Source organism: Apis mellifera, linkage group LG10 (assembly GCF_003254395.2).
Source record: "Apis mellifera strain DH4 linkage group LG10, Amel_HAv3.1, whole genome shotgun sequence".
Classification (NCBI taxonomy): Eukaryota; Metazoa; Arthropoda; class Insecta; order Hymenoptera; family Apidae; genus Apis; species Apis mellifera.
Window position 1 is genome coordinate 3,421,073 of NC_037647.1, and position 21,638 is coordinate 3,442,710.

At 34.3% G+C, this 21,638-nt stretch overlaps 1 protein-coding gene and 1 long non-coding RNA gene across 5 annotated transcripts in view; both read right to left on the bottom strand.

Annotated features, from left to right (window-relative positions):
• The window catches only part of LOC409849 (immunoglobulin-like and fibronectin type III domain containing 12), a 177,873-nt gene that overhangs the window by 114,876 nt on the left and 41,359 nt on the right, over positions 1-21,638 (bottom strand). The gene's annotated exons all lie outside the window — the stretch shown is intronic.
• LOC100576417 overlaps positions 1,207-21,638 on the bottom strand; it is a 44,741-nt gene continuing 24,309 nt past the window's right edge. Inside the window, exons 2-5 of one of the 3 annotated variants that reach the window (XR_003305503.1) lie at positions 3,630-3,745; positions 2,465-3,443; positions 1,770-2,019; positions 1,207-1,705 (exon numbers count right to left, since the gene is read on the bottom strand). This is a non-coding gene — a long non-coding RNA (uncharacterized LOC100576417). Of the gene's footprint in view, positions 1,706-1,769; positions 2,020-2,464; positions 3,746-21,638 lie in introns of all 3 variants that reach the window. The other 2 variants (XR_003305502.1, XR_003305501.1) reach the window with 2 other exon arrangements.

Consider the following 21,638-nt stretch of genomic DNA (forward strand, 5'->3'; position numbering starts at 1 on the left):
ACCCGAGCCGCTTTATTTGTGTACACATCACGTATGTGTGTGTGTGTGTGTGTGTGCACACGATCTGTTCTTTCTCTCATCGCGGCCAGTCGGCTGCAACCACGCCCTTACATAAACAGTATAATTGCGGGGGCGTTCGAGCGAGAATACGACTAGCCATTCGACCCCTCTTTTATAACGTTGTCGCGACGATACGACTCGACGAAGAGCAGAGGGGAGGATACCTTCCGCCTCGATTCGTTTCTCCTTTCAGATACGTGGAAGGATATACTCTCTCTCGATACTGCTGACCGAGCATGCGATGATCTATGAATTTCTTCCGAGGGAGGGAAGATGGGTGATGATACGTAGGGGGTTGATACGAGTTTCTGTTTTCCTTTTCCTTTTTTGGCAGAGAGATTTTTTTTTTACGGTGAGGTGGTTGAATTTAAGTAATTTTTCCTCTTGGCCTCCTGGCAAGATTCGAGTAATGAATTATTAAAATTTTTGGTAAAATATTGTTATTAATAGGAAAATGGATGAAGAGAAAATAATTATGAAACGTTACGTCAATTTCTATGCAATCTTTATGAAGCATAATACGATTATGCAGGATTATATACTTTTGGGAAATATAAATACGTTGAACGGATAAATCAAGAATCTTGCAGAAGCTCATCTTCTCTCTCGGTGTAAACTGTAGTTATAAGCTCTTCATGGAAACTCCCTTGATCTTGCTTGTCACGCGCTACTTGAGTCTATGCAAGAGAACTCACTCTTGCATGCAGGTATCTCCTAAGCTGATATACTTATTATCTCCGTGCTTCCGTGCTTTTTAAATGTCGTATTCACACGTCATTAAACGATTTCTTCGCGCCTTTTCTTATCTAACGTTTCTCTCATATTTCTCTTTCAACTTTAGAAAAAAAATTTAAATTTTTTAATTCTCAATTTCAAATTTTGATTCTGTAAATTTCTATATTTTTAATAATAGATATTATAAATAATTAATCAATTATAGATATATATTATAATTATTTTTAAAAATTTTTACTTACCCAATATCGCTTTAATATCTATACAATTTAATATTATTCGTGAATTCATATATAATTCATAATTAATTTAAATTAAATCCAATAATTCAATTATATTATTTATATTGTTATCAACTAAATAAATCACGAATAACTTTTAAAAGAAACTTATTAAATATAAACCATAAATTCGAATAAAATATGAAATATATAAATTTCAATCTCAACGAGCTTCCACTAAAAAATCCAAAATTAATTTCTCGAATCAATCACTTTGATTTTATACGTTTATATTATACTTGTTCCCCAAAACAAACCCTGCATTCATTAATTCAGAAGTTAAATATGATATATATATACCAAAAAAACATAGACCTACCTCACAATGATTTTAAGACCGACAATAAATATCAATGGAGCGTAGAGCAAGATAAATCATCGACGAATCGACTATAAATCCGCTTTCATTTTTAATTAAAACAGGCCACGAATGTATTGTCAAAATTTTCCATGCCTAAAATCGCGTTTCAGAACGCGATATACAATATTAATCATCCCCAAACATGATTTTAATTATACTATGAGGTGTCTGCACCACGATGGACGATATGTAAAATTAAAATGAAAATTCGTACTTTTTACCCGAGCTTCTGCGTATAAACGCTTATGCAAACACACGGCTAGTTCTTCTAAAAAAAAAAAAAATTGAAAAAAAGAAGAAAAGTTGAAAAAAAATTTAGTGTACGTACGTACGTAGCGTGTCGTCCCGTAAAAATCGCGTTTCATGCTTTATTCAAGTGTACTCGTGGTGTTTGTGGTAGTACACGGTCGAAACGTAATTAAAAGAGGAATAATTAATCGAGCATAAACCGTCGATATTGATGGAGTTTTTTTATACAATGAATATGACGGTTGATTTTGAAAATTGTTTTAAATTGAAAGAGTATTAACATTACCAAATAGAAGATTGAAGTCTTGGTAGTTTGGAATAACAATGACTCACCTGAAAAAAAAAAAATTTAGTTAGTATGAGATGTCAAATGATTATTAATATTTATGTGTATTAATATGCTAATAATAGTAAACTATTTTTAAATAGTTTGAAAAAGAATTGTTTATGATCCAATTAAGTATCTTTCATCTTAATAGTACAAGATATTTTATTTATATATAATATAATCATTATTTGAAATTAATTTCAAAGGATCTGAAATTATTTAACAAATACTTTCTATAGTATTTTATATTTCAGAATATTTTATAATATCTTTTAATATTTCAACGTTTCACAATATACTTTATAACATCTTGTAATATTTCATAATATTTTTACTTACAATAGAATTATTCATTTCTTCAATAATAAAATTCACCATTCAAAATAAAGTATAGATAATCAAACCTTGAATAATTTCTTCACACTTATTACATTATAAAAATAAATTCACCCCATTCTCTTATTCTCTTTACCATAATTACATCAATACGTAATCTCTTCCAATTATAATAATTTATTCTCTCCATAATAAAAAAATATTCTCTCAATATACTTTCCATATTTTCATTTTTCAAATACCGTTTTTTCACGAGTAAGTCAATACTTTTCCCATTCCAACGATATTCTCCTCTCCTCTTTCCACCCACTTTCCACCTATTTTTCTTTTATTTATTCCACGTCAGAGACGTTTAAAAAATCTTAATGGAACGCGAACGTGCACGGGATACCTTGAAGGTGTATTTTACGAATCTACAGGTTGTAACCTTGTTCCTCGATTAAACCTCTCCCTCGGGGGAGGGAAACCGCGCGAGGACTAAAATACCACCCCTTCCAAAGGCTGCACGTTCCACGTTTCGCGTGTACTTATCCCCGTCAAATCTGCACGAGATTTTATTTCACCTTCTTTCACACCGTTTCCTTTATATCTTTCCCACCTGGTTTATTTATTTATTCCCCTTTGCTTCGAACGAGGGTGGTTTATCGTTTCACCTTGGTTTTATTGTCGCCTTTTTCTTTGAAGTCGTTAAAAAAGGCGTTTAATAAGTCCTCGAATTATTTATAACCACCTTCAAGAAGAAGAACGTAAAAGGAGAAGAAAGAAAGGGAGGAAAGTAAAGGGAGGATAGTTTGATGGCTGTGCCTTTTTTAGAGATGGAAACGGTGTCTTCTAATTTTTCTTCTATCTTCTTTTTTTTTTTATTTTTAAGCTACGTCTTAAGATTTTTCTAAGAGGATTTACATCCACAGTCTATGTTTCTAAGATTTTTGAGTAAAAACGAGTAAAGTTTACGAGATAATTTACAGTTGGTTAAAAATATTAAGACTTTATATCTTATTTTATTATAATTTGTTTAATTTATCTTCTCTCTTATTTAACGCAATTTATTCATTCGTCTTTTCTGAAACTAGAAAACTTTCGTAAAAGATACCTAAAATAAAGAGAATATCAAATAGACGTGGAAGTAAACCAGGATAGACTTGTTAATTTTGCATAGTTGGCTCGCCTAAGTAATCAACAACTTTAATCGCAAGTTATAGCGCTATATAATGCAGTTATTCCTTTTATCTCTCTGAAGGCGTTATATTGCTTGGGTGTAATAACGTTATCTACTCACAGCCACCTCCATGGAAATCGTAACGCTTCCGTAATGCTACACCTTCCGTTATTTAATTTTATAACTTTGTTCTCACCGAGGGAACATAAGTTGCCATTTTGCTTTAAATTCGTTCTCTGTCGAAGAAAATTATCGAATTATTATACATTTAATATCAATTACAATGATATTTGTATCCTGATGTTAAAATTAAAGAGTTTTTAGAAAATGGAGTTTTAAATTTTGAAAAAATTTTAATTAAATATTTTTATATTTTAGTTTCCATATGAAACTTCATATGGATCATATTATATTAAAATGTATCTTTTAACGTGTTTTTTCCGTAATATTTTCGAGTTACTTGTAAGCAGAAACATATATTGAAACATATCATTTAAATTGTAAATTTTTAACATAACATCAAAGAAAATCTCGAATGTATACTTCTACCAAAAAACAAGTTTTATTTTGGATATGTTTGAAAAGAATATTTTTGTATAATTTTACTGAAAAAAAATATTCTTAAAAAGACTAAATTATACAACAAATTTTAATGATCTTGAAAATTCGAAATGATGTAATAATTTCAAGCCATTCCTAACATCCATCCATTTTAAATTGAACAACCGTGTGTATTATTGTTTCAAATTAATCCCCAACATAATGGAGGAAATAGTTTCACGTAAACATATTTCGCCACTTAAAAACACTCTTCCATCGACATCCACGCGCGGCATAAAACAGCCATTTCCCCCACAAAAGAGTCAAAACAACAATTACTTTCCCCATCAAGCCCGAAAACTTGCAACAAAACTTGCCAAAAACTACCATGAAACAGAACTATTACTTTCAACCGTGGCTTCAAAAACACCCGAGAACAATGCACTCCCCAACCCTCTCCCCCCCCTCGTGTCAACGGAATAAAACAGTCTCCAATTACCCGTGCACGTTCACTCCGCCAGTCACGAGTGAAAAAAAAAAAAAGAAAAAAAGAAAAAAAAAAAGAATTTTTATTCCACGCGTCGCGTATTTCATCTTCGAAGCGGCCCTCCACCATCCCTCCGCCCGCCAATAAAGCGAAATAGCAACGCCACCACCCCTCCTCCCCTCTCGCAATCCCGACGTTACTTGAAACACCTGAATTCGCTCGCCGCTCTTTTCTTTTTTTTTTTTTTTTTTTTTTCACTCCCAACCCTTCGCCAAACTGCACACGTCGGGATTAATAAATCCACTTTCTCCACCCCCTCCCCTCCCCACTGCCGCGTGCATTGTTTCCATTCCGCGGTAATCGTGATTCATGCGTGCAGATATTTCGACGAGCAAATCCGATCATGCTCTCTCGCCCCGTGGAAAACGGACACGTCCATGTTCAATCCCTCCCCCCTCCCCCGTTTTTTCTCCTTTCTTTCTTTCTTTCTTTCTTTTTCTATTTTTTTTATTCACCACCCTCTGATATCTCTCTTCCTTTCCACGATTTCCGTGATGGAGGTTTCCTGGAGGCGGTGGAGGGGATCTTCATTGGCCAGGAAACGGGGCGCCAGTGGATGGTAATTAAGGACGGTTACCTCGAGGAGGTAGGGTTAACGAGCATCTGACTCGGTGGATGGGCTTCGACGGATTCTGTGCGGGCCAAGGTAAACTCTGAACGATTAATTTTGTTCTCCAAAGGAGGGATGTGTGTGTGTATGTGTGTGTGAACTCGATCGGAGAAGTCGAATTGTGGAGTAAGGTTTCGTTGGAAGGTTGATCGAATGGTCTTATGGGGTTGGGGGATGGAGATTGAGATATCGGTTGGTATTGTCGCTGAGGAAAGCTCGCTTTTGAAATGCTTTGTGGGGTATGATGTATGAAGCGATGGTGATTGTGCCGAGTGTTTTGTGACAGGGGAAATTTATTGGTTGTGGAAAATGGAGTAGTAGAATATATTTCGAGTGAAACTGTAATTATTGAGAAAAATATCGTGTTATTATTGACTATGAAGAAAATATTGTTATTATTATTGGATACGAATATTGTATTGGGAATAATTAATCATCGATAAGTGATTATTGATGTAAAAATTATACTGATACTGGAAATAATAAGTAATAGTTTATGAAAATTATAGAAAATATTTATTGAGAGATCATTAAGTTTTATCATTGCAACAAAAAGAAATAAAAAAAATAATAATGTATTAAATATGTATATGTAAATTCGCTTAAAACATTATCCTAAAATCTGTCGTTTTATGTGACAAAAAAAAAAAAAATAAAAACGAATATTTGAGAGAAACGAGAGATATGAAATTTCCAAAATATCATTGTTGAATGAATATATATACTCGAGCAAAATGAGGATATATATATATGATGAAAAGTTATAATTTAATATTTTTGAAAATAACAACTTTTAATCAGGGAATTTTTACCATACTTCTAAAATAAGTTTCTTTGTTTCTAATATTTAAACCATTCTATCCTACTACGAACAAATTTTTAATTACATTCACAACATTTTAATTAAGTGAAATGCAAAAGTAAATTTCACATCCGAGATATGAATTTTGCTTATTTTTTTAAACATCTAAAAACTGACATATCAAAATAGTCTGTACAAAATTGTCATTAACATTCTATTGAAATATATACTGAAAGAAATATGATCCCATTATAAATTAAAAATTTAAATAACATAAAAATCTTACATTTTAATTTATAATATTTTAAAATATTTTCCTTAATTTTTATGTTATTTGATTTAATTGAAAAAAAAATTGTACAGCATTGAATCTACTAACAATTAAACTAAATCTACTAATTAAACATCCTATATCCAAAAATAATACAAGCTATAGAAACTAAATAGAAATAAAAAGCAGAATTGCAATACTCAGACACTTTACTGCCACACTTTTAACAAGAAACCAACCACCGAATCGAAACAATTCCCCGAAGTACTTCACAAGAATGGAAAGACAAACTAGAAAGACAAACCACCATTCTGCCCTTCTGAAGAAAGGACTGTGATTTTCTACGAAGGTGGTGGAGAAACGATAGCACGGTGCACGACGGCAAAATGGTAGCAAGTCGTTTCTGCAGGGTATATACTTCACACATACAACTCCCTATTTTATGTGGCTGTTGTTAAAGATTAAAGATTGAAAATCAGAGACTTTGCTGTTTGAAAGACACAATGTTTTATCTCTATTATAATTTCAATAAAGAAAAAAAATTGTAAATAACTAAACATATTAGTGAAAATTATAAAACAAATGATTAAAAGCTTCTCTCTTTATAAAAAATAAAAAATTCTATCCCTAAATGAAATTATTATCTTCAATATAACAGAAGAAACTACTACACATTACCCAATCCTTACCATTAATTTAATCAAATTCTGAAGAAATAAATTTTGATATAGAAAATTATTTCACACTAATTAAATTCTGAATAAATACATTCCGACTAATTAATTAAATTCCGAGAAATAAAGTTATTCGAATATACTCCTACATGCTTACATTCATAAAATCAACATGTTTCAATGGATGGTCCCCGAGGTTCTTTCACAGTACTGCACCGCGATATCGAATTGAACTCTGACCAAGCACAGCGACCCTTAATTTCCTGTTCGACTTCTTAATTGCACGCTCGATGCCGTGCTCTTACAAAACGAAGCCTAGCATTTCCATCTTCAATGTGTACAATCCACGTGGGGACCCTGTATTTCTTCTTCTATTCGAGAGAGGAAATTCTATACGCGAGATCAAAGGACTGGTGCATCTGTTCGCCGGCGAAAAACTACCCCCTCGAGTCGAGCGCTCGATTTCTGGATACGAAAGGAGCAGATAGAATCTCTACGAATCGTGAATGTTTCATGGCCATTGCATGGCCATTTAATTAGAAGCCGCATTCAAAATCGTAATGTTGCGGATGATAGGGTGCAATCGTTGTTGCGAGAATGTAAGGGCAATTGAAAGAGAATCGTGAACACGTAATGACAAAGTGGCGTATGTGTGTGTGTGTGTGTGTGTGTGTTTCTAAATTTATTTTTTTATTTGAAGAAATGTAAATTTTTTATTTTTATCTTTTGATTTTGGAAGAATATTAAATTGGAGGAAGAATTGCACATAAGTAATTTTTAAATGCGTTTTATTAAAATTCTTTAATTTTTCATTCTCGTTTCTTGATCTCAGAGGAATTATTATTTATTTTTGGGGAAAACGATTATGCATAAACGCGTTTAATTAAAGTTGAATGCGAAATATCTTCCTTTGAGAGAGATTGTAAAAGTTAATTGTATGTTAAGGATTTAATTACAAATTCTTAATTTTTATTTTGAAAGAATATTCATTCTAAGAGAAATTTATTATTTGTTTTTGGAAAATTAATTGCATATTTTAAAATTCGAATTCGTTAAACGAAAATTACAAGTATAATGATAAAAGAGAGAAGTAAAGAAAATACGTAAGACAAATCCTGGAATTCTGAATATTTTCTTTGAAGTGAAATATGAAAGTTAACGTAAAACTTAGTTTTCATAAAGTTTCGAAGGATATTACATAATTAAATATTGCACAAAACTAAAATAGCTAAAAGAAAAGATATATACATATAATTTATGAAACAAGGAAAAAGATAAATTGAATATGGATCTAACTAACTGCAGTCTTCCTTTTTAAATTATAAAGAAATTCAAAAATTCTTACAATATTATATATACATTTAACGATATAAATAAAGTAATTATTAAGAAAATAAATTCAAAGAATATAAAAATTAAAAAATTTAATTACCATTTTTATCACGGAATTTAAAGGAAATAAAATAGTCGGTAAACGTGAGAAGATCAGTCGAACAAACGGATGAAACTTTATCTTAAACGTATATTCTAGGTTCATTTAATTTAGCTCGTTATAATGTTTCATACGTGATATACATGCATTTCCTCTGCATCTAAACGTACACATTTAATATCGCATTCATGCTAAAATCGACTAAACGATGCTACTATACAAATGAACGTAATTCTATTTCACTAGCGAGATAAAGAGTATTTGAAAAACTTACAAATACCTTTTAATTATTAACAAATTAATTGCAATTAATTTTCCTCTCTCATAAACCGCGTTCACATTTTGAAAAAAAATCAAAGAAACGACAAATTTCATAAAGTAATTGAATAATCGATAAATTAAATTTAATTTAATATTATACGCAACGAAGCTACTTGATTAAATTTTACTAATTGAACGAACAATATCAACATTTTCGTATCAAATTACAATCCGAAATTATTCGCTCCTTTGAAACGATCAAAATCAAATCAAAATCGAACAAAACAATCTTTTTCGAAGCAATCCTCTCTAAACAACCCTTGACACGTCCAAGACATCAAGCCAACCTTCCACTTTTCCTCAAAGACGTCCAAATAATTCGCGATATCTCGAAGATCAAAGTAAGTCGTAGCCACCTGGCTATCCTGTCGAGGCTTTAATTAAAAAATTACCCTCGCCTTGATGCTTGGTCAATGAAAAAAAGACGGAATCGAAGTACGCTTCCTGCGTGGTGGTGGCACATCGATGTAAACGGCGGCCAAGGGCACTTTCATTTAAAACGAACTGTATCCACAGTGAGAAAAAGAAGAGAGAGAGAGAGAGAAAAAGAGAGACGAAACAACCCAGTATGGGACGCGAGACCGCTAATCCAATTTGTGACGAGCCGTTCCTTTAATCCTTTGCCACACACAGCTTCCGGCGTAACCAAGTTTTTCAATTAAATTTCCTAGGCTCCCGCAAATCCCCGCTCGACATCGTTTCACCCTCGATTTTCCCTCATTTTCGCCTTTTTACATCCTGATCCCTACGATACGTACAGGTAATCAAAACTCGCTTTACTAGTTTTCGAAAAATATCCGCACCGATCCGTTCCGTACGACTTCAACGCGATAACTGGAAATAACATTGGTATCGATCAATCCTCTTGTTATTATTATACAAAAACACGTATAATAATAACACGACACTCCTTCCTTAATCCCGTTTGATAAACATAAACGAAACCTCGTATGAATGATTTCGGTGAAATGACATCACATTGTTTTTGTTGTCATTCACAGATAAATTTCGAAAGCTAATATCGTATTATAGAACGATTTTTATATACTGTTTCCGAGAACGTATCTAAATTTTCACCTCGAAATGATTTCAAAAAAATTTTAACGCACACATATTTCCATATTCATACCTCTTATATGCGCTGTTTGTCCAAAGAACGGACACGCGATCGTGTCACCACGATCAGACACGACTCGTGTATATTGCACAATAAAGACGGTGATGTACACGTGGTCGATTGATCGATCGTCTATCGTGAGACGAAGAGAGAGAGAGAGAGAGAGGGAGGAAGGGCAGGTGAGGCAGAAGGGACAAGATACAATTAAGCCCAGTTTACATGCACGCGCACCGGAACCGTTCCGGGAACTGGCCCGTAATTACCGACCGGGAACAGTCTTGGCCTGCTAACTCGAACAAGATAGCATTATAGGAAGGCTCGTGGAACAACGTTAGTAACTGGTGCTGGTAAGCACAAACTGCCTCTTAGAGGCAGGAGCTAACTCTCTAACTCGTGCTAGGACATGTATGCTCGTTGGCTGGAGACAGTGGAAGGGAGATATAATTTTGGGTGGAGAAATCCGGTGTAGGGTAGTGAGCATAGTTAATGCGATATATCGTTAGGAAAGGATTGTTAGATGTAAAAGGCTTTCGAGGAATCAGATGATCACGTTTTGTTTGGAGTCGTTGGACTGAGAGTTTGGATAATGAATGTGATTATTGTGAGAAGGGAGAATTTTGTTGAATTGTGAGAGTATTGGAGAATTGTAATTTTTTATGACAGGATTTTGGAGGAACCTGTAGTTTGAAATGTTAAAAGAATTAGATTTTGGAAAATTGGAATGGTTGAACTGAATAATAAAATAATAAAAGGGATGGAAGTATTGAGTAGTAATAGAGAGGATTGGATTAAAGTATAATTTTTTTTATGATAATTTGAAGAAGTTATATGGTCACGTTTCGTTCGAATAATGTTTGAAGATTTATTGAGAAATATGAATATTATATAAGAATAAAGTTTTGTTCTCGCGAAAATATAAAGTTTTTAATCGAATTGCGAAATCGATATCAAAGAATTATTATTTCTATGATGAATTGATGAAAATTAATGAAGAAATATCTTATATAAATTTTGTAGAGTGTCGTGGAGTAAAAATTTATTGTATTGATCATAAAGATAATATATTATTTGCAATGGAATGGAAGAGAAACAAATTGTAAAATCAGATTTGTGGGTTTTTATTCGCTAGCTTGTTTGAAAAAGTGGCACGCGTAATCCAGAGGGATTCGAAGCCCTCCCCATCGCAAAACACGGACGTTACTCACTTCCCTGGCAGAACTTTATTGGTGGTCTCAACTTTTTTCGAATATTATTACCACCAGAATATTTGTCGTTTTTATCAAAGCAATTCATAATTTCTTAACATAATTATTCAAAAAATATTTCGTGAATTTATTTCATAGTATTAATCCAAAAAAAGAAAACGTATGAATTCTTTCACACCCTCAACAATGAATATATAATAAAGTGAAATTATATAAAAATTTACTTTCGAAATTGTAAATACAATATTTGGACATACATCATACAATATTTCACTCGATATATCACGAGGATTAAAATATTATAATCAATATGTTGAGAATTTATAGCTTTCCATCAATATTCCCAGTAAACTATTTATAATCCCCTTGACCAAAATCATGGCTCGCGTCCAAAACGGCGATAATGTCGAAGTTCATGTTTGGCAAGTGAACGCATCAAACGGAATCCTCGAGGAGCAACCACGAAAAGCCCAAAGGACACGAAGCCAGCATTAACTGCTCGACTACGTTCTATAAGTACAGATACGGTCCCCACGGCCTAGCAAGACATTGACCACCAAATTTCGAATCCCAACCAGGTTTATTTCATTTTATTCGACCAACTTTGGACAAACTTTGTTCATTATATTCACCGTCCATCTCGTATCATTTAATGAAACTTTTAATTCCCCGTCTCCCGGCGTCTCTTGGTACGCCGCGAGCAACCAATTGGTACCGTGCGAGAAACGTATTTTTAGACGAGAATATAATGGAAAATTTAATTTTTTGAAAAATTGAAATTAAATTAAATTCCAGAAATTTTCTGGTGAAACTTTTAATACGTTAATTGGGAATTGAATTAAATGGAATATTTTAGATTCTTCTTGCTAATAATTCTTGATAAGTTGAAGTTAAAATAAAAATTTGATATTATATTTAAAAATTTTTCAAAAATATTTTTATTCACCGATCAAATAAAATAATGATTAAGTTAAATATGAACACTGATGTTAGAGTACCAAAATTTGAAGTAAAATAATTATCTTTCTTGAAAGAATGACAGAAACATTTCAGATTGAAATTAAATTATTTAATAAAAATCCACGTATAAATGAATTGATGGATTGATATAAATAAATCTTATAAATACATATCTTAATAAAAATGAAAAACAAGTAATGAAGAAACTGATATGATTTAGTCTAATAAGTTATTCAAAAATTTCAAAGTAAAATAAGGAAAAGAAAATGATAAAATAGAGATATTCTTCTTTTTTTAATTTTCCTTTCTCTGTTGAATTTCATTTGATCTATTAAGAAGTTCCAGGTAGGCTTGTGAAAATGGAGAAGAACCCGAGTGAGCTGGATGAGAAAAGTGACTCAAGGTTAATAGAAAGGCTTGGTTGAGAGCAAAAGAACTTTGAAGAAAACTTGTTGGAGCTGGCTGAAGAATACTCGCGGCGTTCCACGTTGTGAAAAACATTGGTTCTCGGGCTTTGCCTTAATACTTCGACGATCCTGAGATCCAGAGAAGACATATGGCTTGTTATCTTACGGTATATAAGAATTTGTAGCGATCCTATTTTCTAACACGTTTCATCATCAGAATGGACCAACTGTTATCACGTTTGTCCATTCGTTTCAATTTCAACTTTTCATTTCATTTCTCACAATATACACAAAGAATATTATCGTTTAATATTTGTTATTGTTGTTAATTGAACGAATGAAAAAAAAAAGTAATTTTCAAACATATTATACTCAAACTTAAATTAATCAATTCAATTTTAATTTCTAATTATTAAAATTCTTTACGAAAATATCATTACGAAATTTTTAAATTAAATAATATAAAATAATATTCTACGTGAAATATACAATTCTATAATAATAACTGTAAATCCATATCATAATATCAGCAAAACATATTATTGAATAACTTTTTTAAATAAAATTAAAACGATATATTTTTCGTTCTCTCCGTGCAAATATAATTTTATATTATCCATCTTGCCAAAACTAAATTTTAAGAATAAAATAAATTTATACAATTGATAGCATACATTACATGATACAATGATCGTTGATGTAATATAATATTGTACGACACGTCATTAATAAACATCATGATAAAAATCTCTCCACGTAACAACTATAATCCTTACATCCCCCGAAACCTAACACCATCGAAAAGAAAAACTCGTCAAAATCCCGTAATACGCATCATTTCAAACATCCCCCAATTTCGCAGCTAATTGGTAACACGATCTCCAAGAAAAAAAAAAACTCCCCTTGTACGGAGTTAGGGGGTTAGAAAAATTAGCGTCGCGTTCAGAATGATCTTGGCAACAGTTGTCCGCCCGACCGGAAGGAAGAAGTAAACGGGAAACTCTTGTTCGGGAAGAGAGGAAGAGAGCGGCGTAACCGGTGGCGCTAGAAGCCTGAGAAGACACTAGAAAAAAGTAGACAAGTGGAAACGTAATACAGCGGCTTTGTGTCTCCGCTCCACTCAGACTGTCGGCCAAAATCATCCCTCTACAACGTCCCTCTCTCTTTTTCCCTCCCTCTAGCGTTATTTCGCTCTCCTTGTCCGTCCCCACGTTCCTGCGTAGTCCCCAAAAGCTTCTCTCGGCCAGATTTTCCCACTCTTTCCCTGCCCTATTCTCTTTACCTCCCACCACAAGACCTTCTTCCGTTCCAACAACAATGACACTATAGAAAACCGCGAGGGATAATACGCGAGACCCTAGACAAAATCGATTTCACCCCTGGCCATGCCCATAGACAGGCCCTTCCTCCCCCACCCCCTACACATAACTCTTCTTCTTACTCTCTTCTACTTCTAGCTAACTCTCTCTCTCTCTTTCTCTCGATGCATCACCTTTGATTCAGCGAAATTCGAGACGTCTTTCCACGCCACTCTCCGCTATTGTTTCACATGGGAAGAGCGGACGAAGGGGTGGTGGTTTTATCGAGAAATTCGAAACGACGCTCTCCTCTCTTCAACCACCCTCCTTTCCCTTTCTTCTCCCATCGTCTTCCCCCCTTTTTTTATTCGCGCCTCTTTCCCTTTCATTCCCCTTTTCTATTCGATTCCATCCCCTCCTCTTCTCCGTTTCCACGCTTTCCTGTCACGTCACTTCCTATATCCTTTTCCACCCCCGTGTAGCCTCGCTTCTTCTTCTTCTTTTTCTTTTTTTTTTTCTCGTACTTTCCTTCCCTGGAAGAGGAAGAGAACTAGGTCGATCCAAGGGAACAGGATCGAATTTCCACCGATGCATTCGAGACGAAAATCCTTTTCTCGTCTCGTTGCTCCTCTATTTTATCGTCCTGGACAGGATGGATCGGGTTGTGGTAGTGCGGTTTGACCTGTCGCCGAGGATCGGTTTAAATCGAGAAAGAGGTTGGAGAGGTATCGTGCGAATTCCATCCGGATATTTCACTCCTATTCGGGTTGAATTTCCCCTTCCTCCCTCTTTCTTTCTTCCTTTCTTTCTTTCTCTCTCTCTCTTGCATCGGAACAATCGACACATGTCGCGCGGGATCTCGGAACGATCGGAAGTCGATTTGGAATCGTGATCGAGATTGCCGTGGATTTTATATATGCAAACACGTCGCGCGCCGGGCAAATTTCGCGTCGACTGTTCCCGTCAAGTTCAGTCAGCTCGAATTTATTTTATCGAGGCGAGAATTCATGGATGGAAGGTTCCGTGTTTGGATGACTGAAAGATATATAGGATCTCTTTGTTGTTTACCTTGAGATATTGAGGTATTTGGTAACATGTACATGAGATCATACGATCGAGGGATGCAGAGTTATTTTTTTGCTTTAGCATATTTAATCGTTTCGATATTGCATACAACAAGCAATGCACTGTTTTAATTAGTTATTAACTAAATAAATATATATTTGTTTTGGATGAAATAAAAAGGATAATTTATAAATCTTTTTTATTAATAATTGATAAAGAAGAATTTTTCTTTGCACCTAAGAAATTTTATTCACGAAGGTGTTAAGATTGTATATAATTTCAATTTTTAATTTCTTTAATTTATTGGTCTCTATGTGTATATAACGAACTATGGGGAAATTGAATTATGCTAATGCATTATGATCGTCTATAAACAACTTGTCTTCCCTTGAAATTTCCACTCCAACAATTTTGCAAAACTGTATCTTTTCTGGCAGTTTATTATATCTTGTATGACATAACATTATTAAGTTATAATTAACTGATTAATTAACTCGAATTGTTTTATTTAATGTTAATTTTTATCGAATTAGTAAATAGAATTCAACTTTAAATACAATTTTGCACCATTTAAATTATAATGAGTTAATGGAGGATTACATGAATTTCCAAATAATTGCATTAACACGTATTAAACAATTATTAATTTAAATTAATAGAGAGTCGCGACGACATCGATAATTATTTAAGATTACTTTTAGCTATTTTTATTCTTTATAAACAATTTACATTGACTCTTAAAATAATTGGAATCGTTATTATTAAATAATAATATACATGTATTTTTGTATCCTAAATTATTTATGGTTATATTTTCGATATTATTTGTACCTGTTTATTTTAACACTTTCGTTTATTTTAACGGGACATGGTACGTGAAGCTACTGCAAAGTAAATGAATTTTAAAAAATGAGGGGAACCGTGTGAAACTTCTCCATTAAAGCTTACACGTTTTATAGCGCAAATGAAAATTAAGGGAAGCTTTCACGGTTTAATTTACCTAATAATAATTTGATGTAATTACCAACTCGCGCAAAGATAGGTGATTGTTCATAATATATTTTTCATAATATAAAAATTTCATGGTATAACGTACATATTTTTTTCACTCATCTTTTAATCAACGTATAAATTAATCTTCAATAATTTTTCATCAAATATATTCACCTTATATTTTAATTCCAAAATCATTCTGACGAAACTAGCCTCGCAAGAAAAAAATAATAACTAACGTTATCACGTCATTTTGAACCAAGAACAAACTTCGTCATCGAGTATTATAATTTATAACGCAATTTTCAATCCCCTGTGGAACACGCGTCACTTTCCGTTCTAATCTTTCCACAAGTTTAGACGCAACACGGCCAAGTCGTATCTCTTCTCGATCGATTTCCCATCGACAAACCTATCCAATAACTGAAAATCAAGGAGAGGATCGAGGACGCCCTCTACACCCTCTATCCCTGGCACGGATTCTCCATGGTGTAAAGGTCATTACCTCGAGATAGAGTCCAGTGTCGCATCGTGCACAACAATACGTGCACACCATCACCACGAACCCAACAGTTTCGCATAACGCGTGCTCGATAATACGCGTCATGGGACAACGAGCGGCTTTTACAGGCGTGAATCGAGAAACTTGACAATGGAGCGGAGAGAATATAGCGTTTGCGTAAGAGAGGCTGTTATACGCGTCGGAAATAGACGTATTATGCGATGTATTCGAGTGTGAATTGGAAATGAGAGAGTTTCGAGGGCCACTCGATGGGCCATGCGTCAGCATATGTATGATGGAAAAAGTGGTGAGAATGGTTGCCCGGTTGTTTCTTGAATCGCGAGGGAAATTCTTTTTTTTTTTATTGATATTAGGGTACATTATATGTACATGGATTGTACATATTTGTTCGGATATTAGTCGAAAAATAAGATGATGGTGTGTGCTGATTTATCGAGTACTCTTTTGAATATTTGAGATATTTAATAAAAAAGGGGAATTATATATAATTCATAGAAAAATAAATTGAATTAATTTTTTTCATTTTATAAATATAAGAAGGATTTGTAAAAATACATAACAGGTATCTGTTCGATATAATAAAAGAAATAAGATTCACGAGGAACGGTACAATTCACACCAAGGGAGAATTTTTCTCCAAGGAGTATGTAACAAGAAAATATGATCTCATTGCTAATATTTATAGAGCGGATTTTTAACTTACGCGCTATAGTTCATTCTTATTGTTCGCGAATAAATGTTAAGAGCGAATGGAGAATAGTGATTTATTTATTGAATATCTTTGCTACCTTGTGTGAGCAGTTGTGCAGTATAGAATGGTATAAAGCTGTGGTATTAACGGCACTCTAGGCAGTACTATGGCTAAATTTATAGCTTCGTTGGTAAAGATAGATATCTCGTGCAAGTTTAAACAATATTCATACAGTATATTCTGATGAAACTCGATTATAAAGGCAAATTCGATATAAGGATCAAAAAGTTTAATAAAAAAAAATTGTTATACAAATAAAACGTTTTAGTTAGTTTAAAAACAAATTAGATACTCGTTTTGGAAACATTAGAAATCCCTGTTTTTTTTTTTTCATGTAAATTGCTCAAGGGAATTAAAGCAGTAATTTCAAGAGAACAGGAAATTCTTGTTTCTTCGAAAGATTAAATCCACCTCGCCGAGGCATATATACCGACTCTCTCGGTTTTATCATGTAAGAAAGATATTTCCAAGCATAAAATTGCACTGTCACGCAAACCGAGCACACATCGTTCAAATAAATTATGCAGTTCCATGAACAAAGAGCAGGAATAAGGAAGAGATAGCTTCGAGTGCATTACACATATTCGCATCAAGATCAGATCCATTTCCTATATCTTCAACCTTGGAGAAGAAATTCTACCTGATTATCAAACCAATAAAAAAAATTAATAAATAATAAAAGAACTCAAATTAAGTTTTATCAAAATTAAATATTTAAGAAAGTATATGATTTATTTGAAACTCGAGATAAATTCTTATCTAGTTTCAAATTCTAAGTATTAAATGTAATTTCTATAATGCAAGGATACAAATTAAGAAAAGTTCCATCTAACTCTATCATCTTTAAAACCGAAGGCCAACCAATCATTTAATTTCATCACTTTCATCAACTTTTCCAAGAATTGAGAGCTTTCATATTAAATACTCTAAATAGATGGATCACTTTAGTTGGATCAGATCCATCTCCTAGATAAAACCTCATCAACTAAGAAGAAATTCTTCACTCTCCAAACCCTTCTCAAAACAATAACCAACAATAACCAACTTTCCACTATTATTTCCCTCTCCAACAAAACATCCATTCATTTCCATCGCTAACGCAATTACTTTTCACGACCCACCAATTCTCTCTCTACTCCATCCGAACTTGGACAAACCCGACATCAGGAATTCCTCCATCGTCAAAGGAAAGAGAGACTAATGGAAGAAGGTCCAGGAAACTCTCGGTCAAAGGATTCAGAAACGAGTTCACATCTCAAATGCGTGAGAGAGGAGAAAAATCCTGATGGAGGGGGTAAGAAAAAGAAGCGGAGGCTCCGCTTTTTGACGTCACGCAAGATAGACCACCCCTCCTCTTCTTTACCGTTACCAAGGATGTCCACGAAGCAAAGCATCCCCCCGGGAGCAAAGGAGGGAGAAAGGAAGGAAGGAAGGAAGGAAGGAAGGATACGACCAGGCAGCCAACCAAAAGGACACGCGGAGGATAACGTTCTTCCACCATCCGCCAACCGGTATTGATCCTGTTTGCCACGTGGCTTTAGTATTCGGCGCGCAAACTTTCGCGAAAACGTGTCCCGCATGCCTGCGGCGCCCCATAATTGTAGATTCAAAGGATATAATTCGAAAGAGAGACGAGACACGGCGAGAGAGGGCGCGAGCTGGACGCGAGGGGCGCGAAACGAAAACGGGGAACACGTTGGATCCCTGGGGATTTTCGTGGATTGAGGGGGAGGGATATCGCGGAGGGCGAATCACCAACGCCCTCGGCCTCTTAACGAAGTGAAAATTGTCGGTAATTTTTTTTTTTGCCCTTCGACCTTCGATTCTATTCCACACCAAGCTTGCCACCCTTAGGATAGGCGGCGGTTTTCTTGCGTGGAGGAGAGATTTGGGTTTGGGTACGTGTTTGATGTGGGTTCCCTGGGTATGTGATAGATGGTTGTTTGAGAACGTTTGCGTTGAAAGAGAAATTTTGTGGTGGTTGAACCGACTCTGACTAATTAATACTGGGACTTCTAATGTGGAATGGTTGAATATATTATTATATTAGATACAATCGATTAAATAAAATACAATAGGATTCCAGAAAAATATTCTAAATGGAAAAATAATTGGTCAAATGAAAATAAATTCCATCATAAATTCTATCAAATTTTTTTGAAAGAATTTGAAAGACGGAAGGATTCTATTCTTGCAAATCTATCGAGTAAATTTTTAAATTTTTTCATTATGGAGCTCAATTTCTTTGCTCCCCTGTCGCAGATGTCTTTTTCCAGGGAATTTGTAGGAACATCCCTACGATCGGCCAGATGTTCCATGGCGTCGTCCACTTTTCCGCCTGACAAGGTTGATTCTTAATTCGCGCGTCGTCAAGGATACGCCTCGAGGAGGATGTTCTTCCCTCCACGCTATCATGCCCGGAAAAGTGGGATTATTGGGCCGTAATTAACGTTCAAACTCTCGTTTCGGATCGACTACAGTCTCGAGCATGGACTTATTAGCTTACGGTTCGATAATATACAAGGGGTTGAAGCTTCTTCTTGGATTGGTTCTAACCTCTTCTTAAAAGGATAATGGAATTGGATGTACCACTATTGCTCATGTTGCTAAAGTTATAGCAATTTGAGCAGTAATTTATATATAAAGAGATAATCTTCAGAGAAAAAGAGAAAAAATTTTTATAGTAATTTGTATAAATTAATATACAATATGATTACTTAATTTCCTTTTAATTAAATACAATAAGATTATACTAAAAAAGAGACAGTACAGTACATTTTTTCTCTATTATCTTTCATTCCACATTCGTATAGTGTTTCAAGATATTCGTATCAAAATATTTAAAAAAAAATGCACAAGTATAGAAAGCAAATAAATCTTACAAGAATTTCGAACCAAAACATAGATGTAGCAACATTTAAAACGAAAACAAGTTCTCTATTTAGCTTCCATTTCCTGACTCACATCTCTAAAAATACAAATTTACATAAACCTCTCCTCCCCTCGGTTACACACATCTGTTACTAGCTAATACACCCTGGAAAAGGAATAGAGTAACATTTCATCCGACGGAAGACAAGCCGACAAACGGTTTGTTTAAAAGTGAAACACTTTCTATGCAAATGGTTCACCGGCCAAGAGATTACGGGATTACTCGCGTGTGAAAGCACGAAATTTCGCGTATACCAGGTGATATCCAGGTGATATTGCGCGAAAGGAACACGTGTACAGGCCACCGGTGAGCCGGGGTTGTCGGTGCCCGATAAGGCGAGTCAGCTTCTTTTCGACCAACACGGAACACCCTTTTGTGGAAAGCGCGTGGCTCGACGTTGAAAAAAAGTGGAAAGATGACGGTGATACGAGGCGGTGGGTTTACGAAACAGGTTAAAAAAAAAAAAAGAAAAAGGAAAGGGAAGAAGAGGAAGAGGGAAATCTGTGAAGCTGACGGGCATTGTTCCGTGAAAAATGGAGCCATGATGGAGGCTGGTCGCTGGAATATTTTAAGGAGATTATTCTGCTACTTTTTCACGCCAAGGTTAATGAGCGTGAAATGTGCTTCTAGATAACCTTTCTCCTTTTTATATTTTTATTTTTTATTTATTTTTTTTTCTTCCTTTTTTTTTTTTGCGTGCTGACCTTTGTTCGAAAATATGGAATTTTAATTATGGGGAGACCTTTGTTTTAAAATATGGTTGAGGTTGTCCATGGCCGAGGAAAATATTCGAGCAGAAGGAAGAATTTAAAAATCTGGAATTTTAATTTATAATATGGAAGTGTTGTTTTATCGAAATAGATGAAAAAAGGATGAGATGAAAAGAATCTCATGGCTCAGGTAAAATGGAATAATTTTTAGATAAGAAAAATCTGTTGATAATTTAAATGATGTAGAAAATTGTTAAATTTCCGTTTTATAAATCCTGATAACAAACAACCTATCCCAAATTAATCATTATATCGTACATTTTCTATAAACTTCTTTAAACTATAATAAAACTACAATTCATTTACGAAACTAAAAGAAGAAAATTCTTATTAAAAAAAAAAAAAATAAAGAGCCTCGTTTCATCCGACAAATCTAAAAATCTAATATTCTTAATAACGTAACAAGATAAACCATCCGATAATGCAATATATTACACGGTAAAGCGGTATGTTCTAATGACCATCCCATCCATATAATCCCTAATTAAGCCCATACCTGTCATACCGCCGAGCAATTAAGCCCATCGCTCTCACTCCACTCTCACTCCGCCCTTGATTTTCCATCTATAAAATAATCTAGAATAAACAGCACGGGGGAACAGCAGAAGTGTCGCAGACATTTTCCCTTTCCCTTAATTTAAATGAAAATATAGTTGTACGTACACCCACGCCACTATTTACACGTGCTGCCATCAACTCTATTTATGGATGAGGAGAAATCTCGAGAACTCTTTTCCCCCTTTCTCCCTTTTCTCGCATCTGTAAATTTCTCTTAATTAAACCTCGGAAAATTCGATTTGGTCGGAGGCACTTTAAACCAGAACTTACGTAAGTTTCGTAAGTTGGGGCCGAGTAATGCCGAGGGGGTTATGGAGTCAGTCGAGATACTTACCATGGTACTTTGTTTTCAC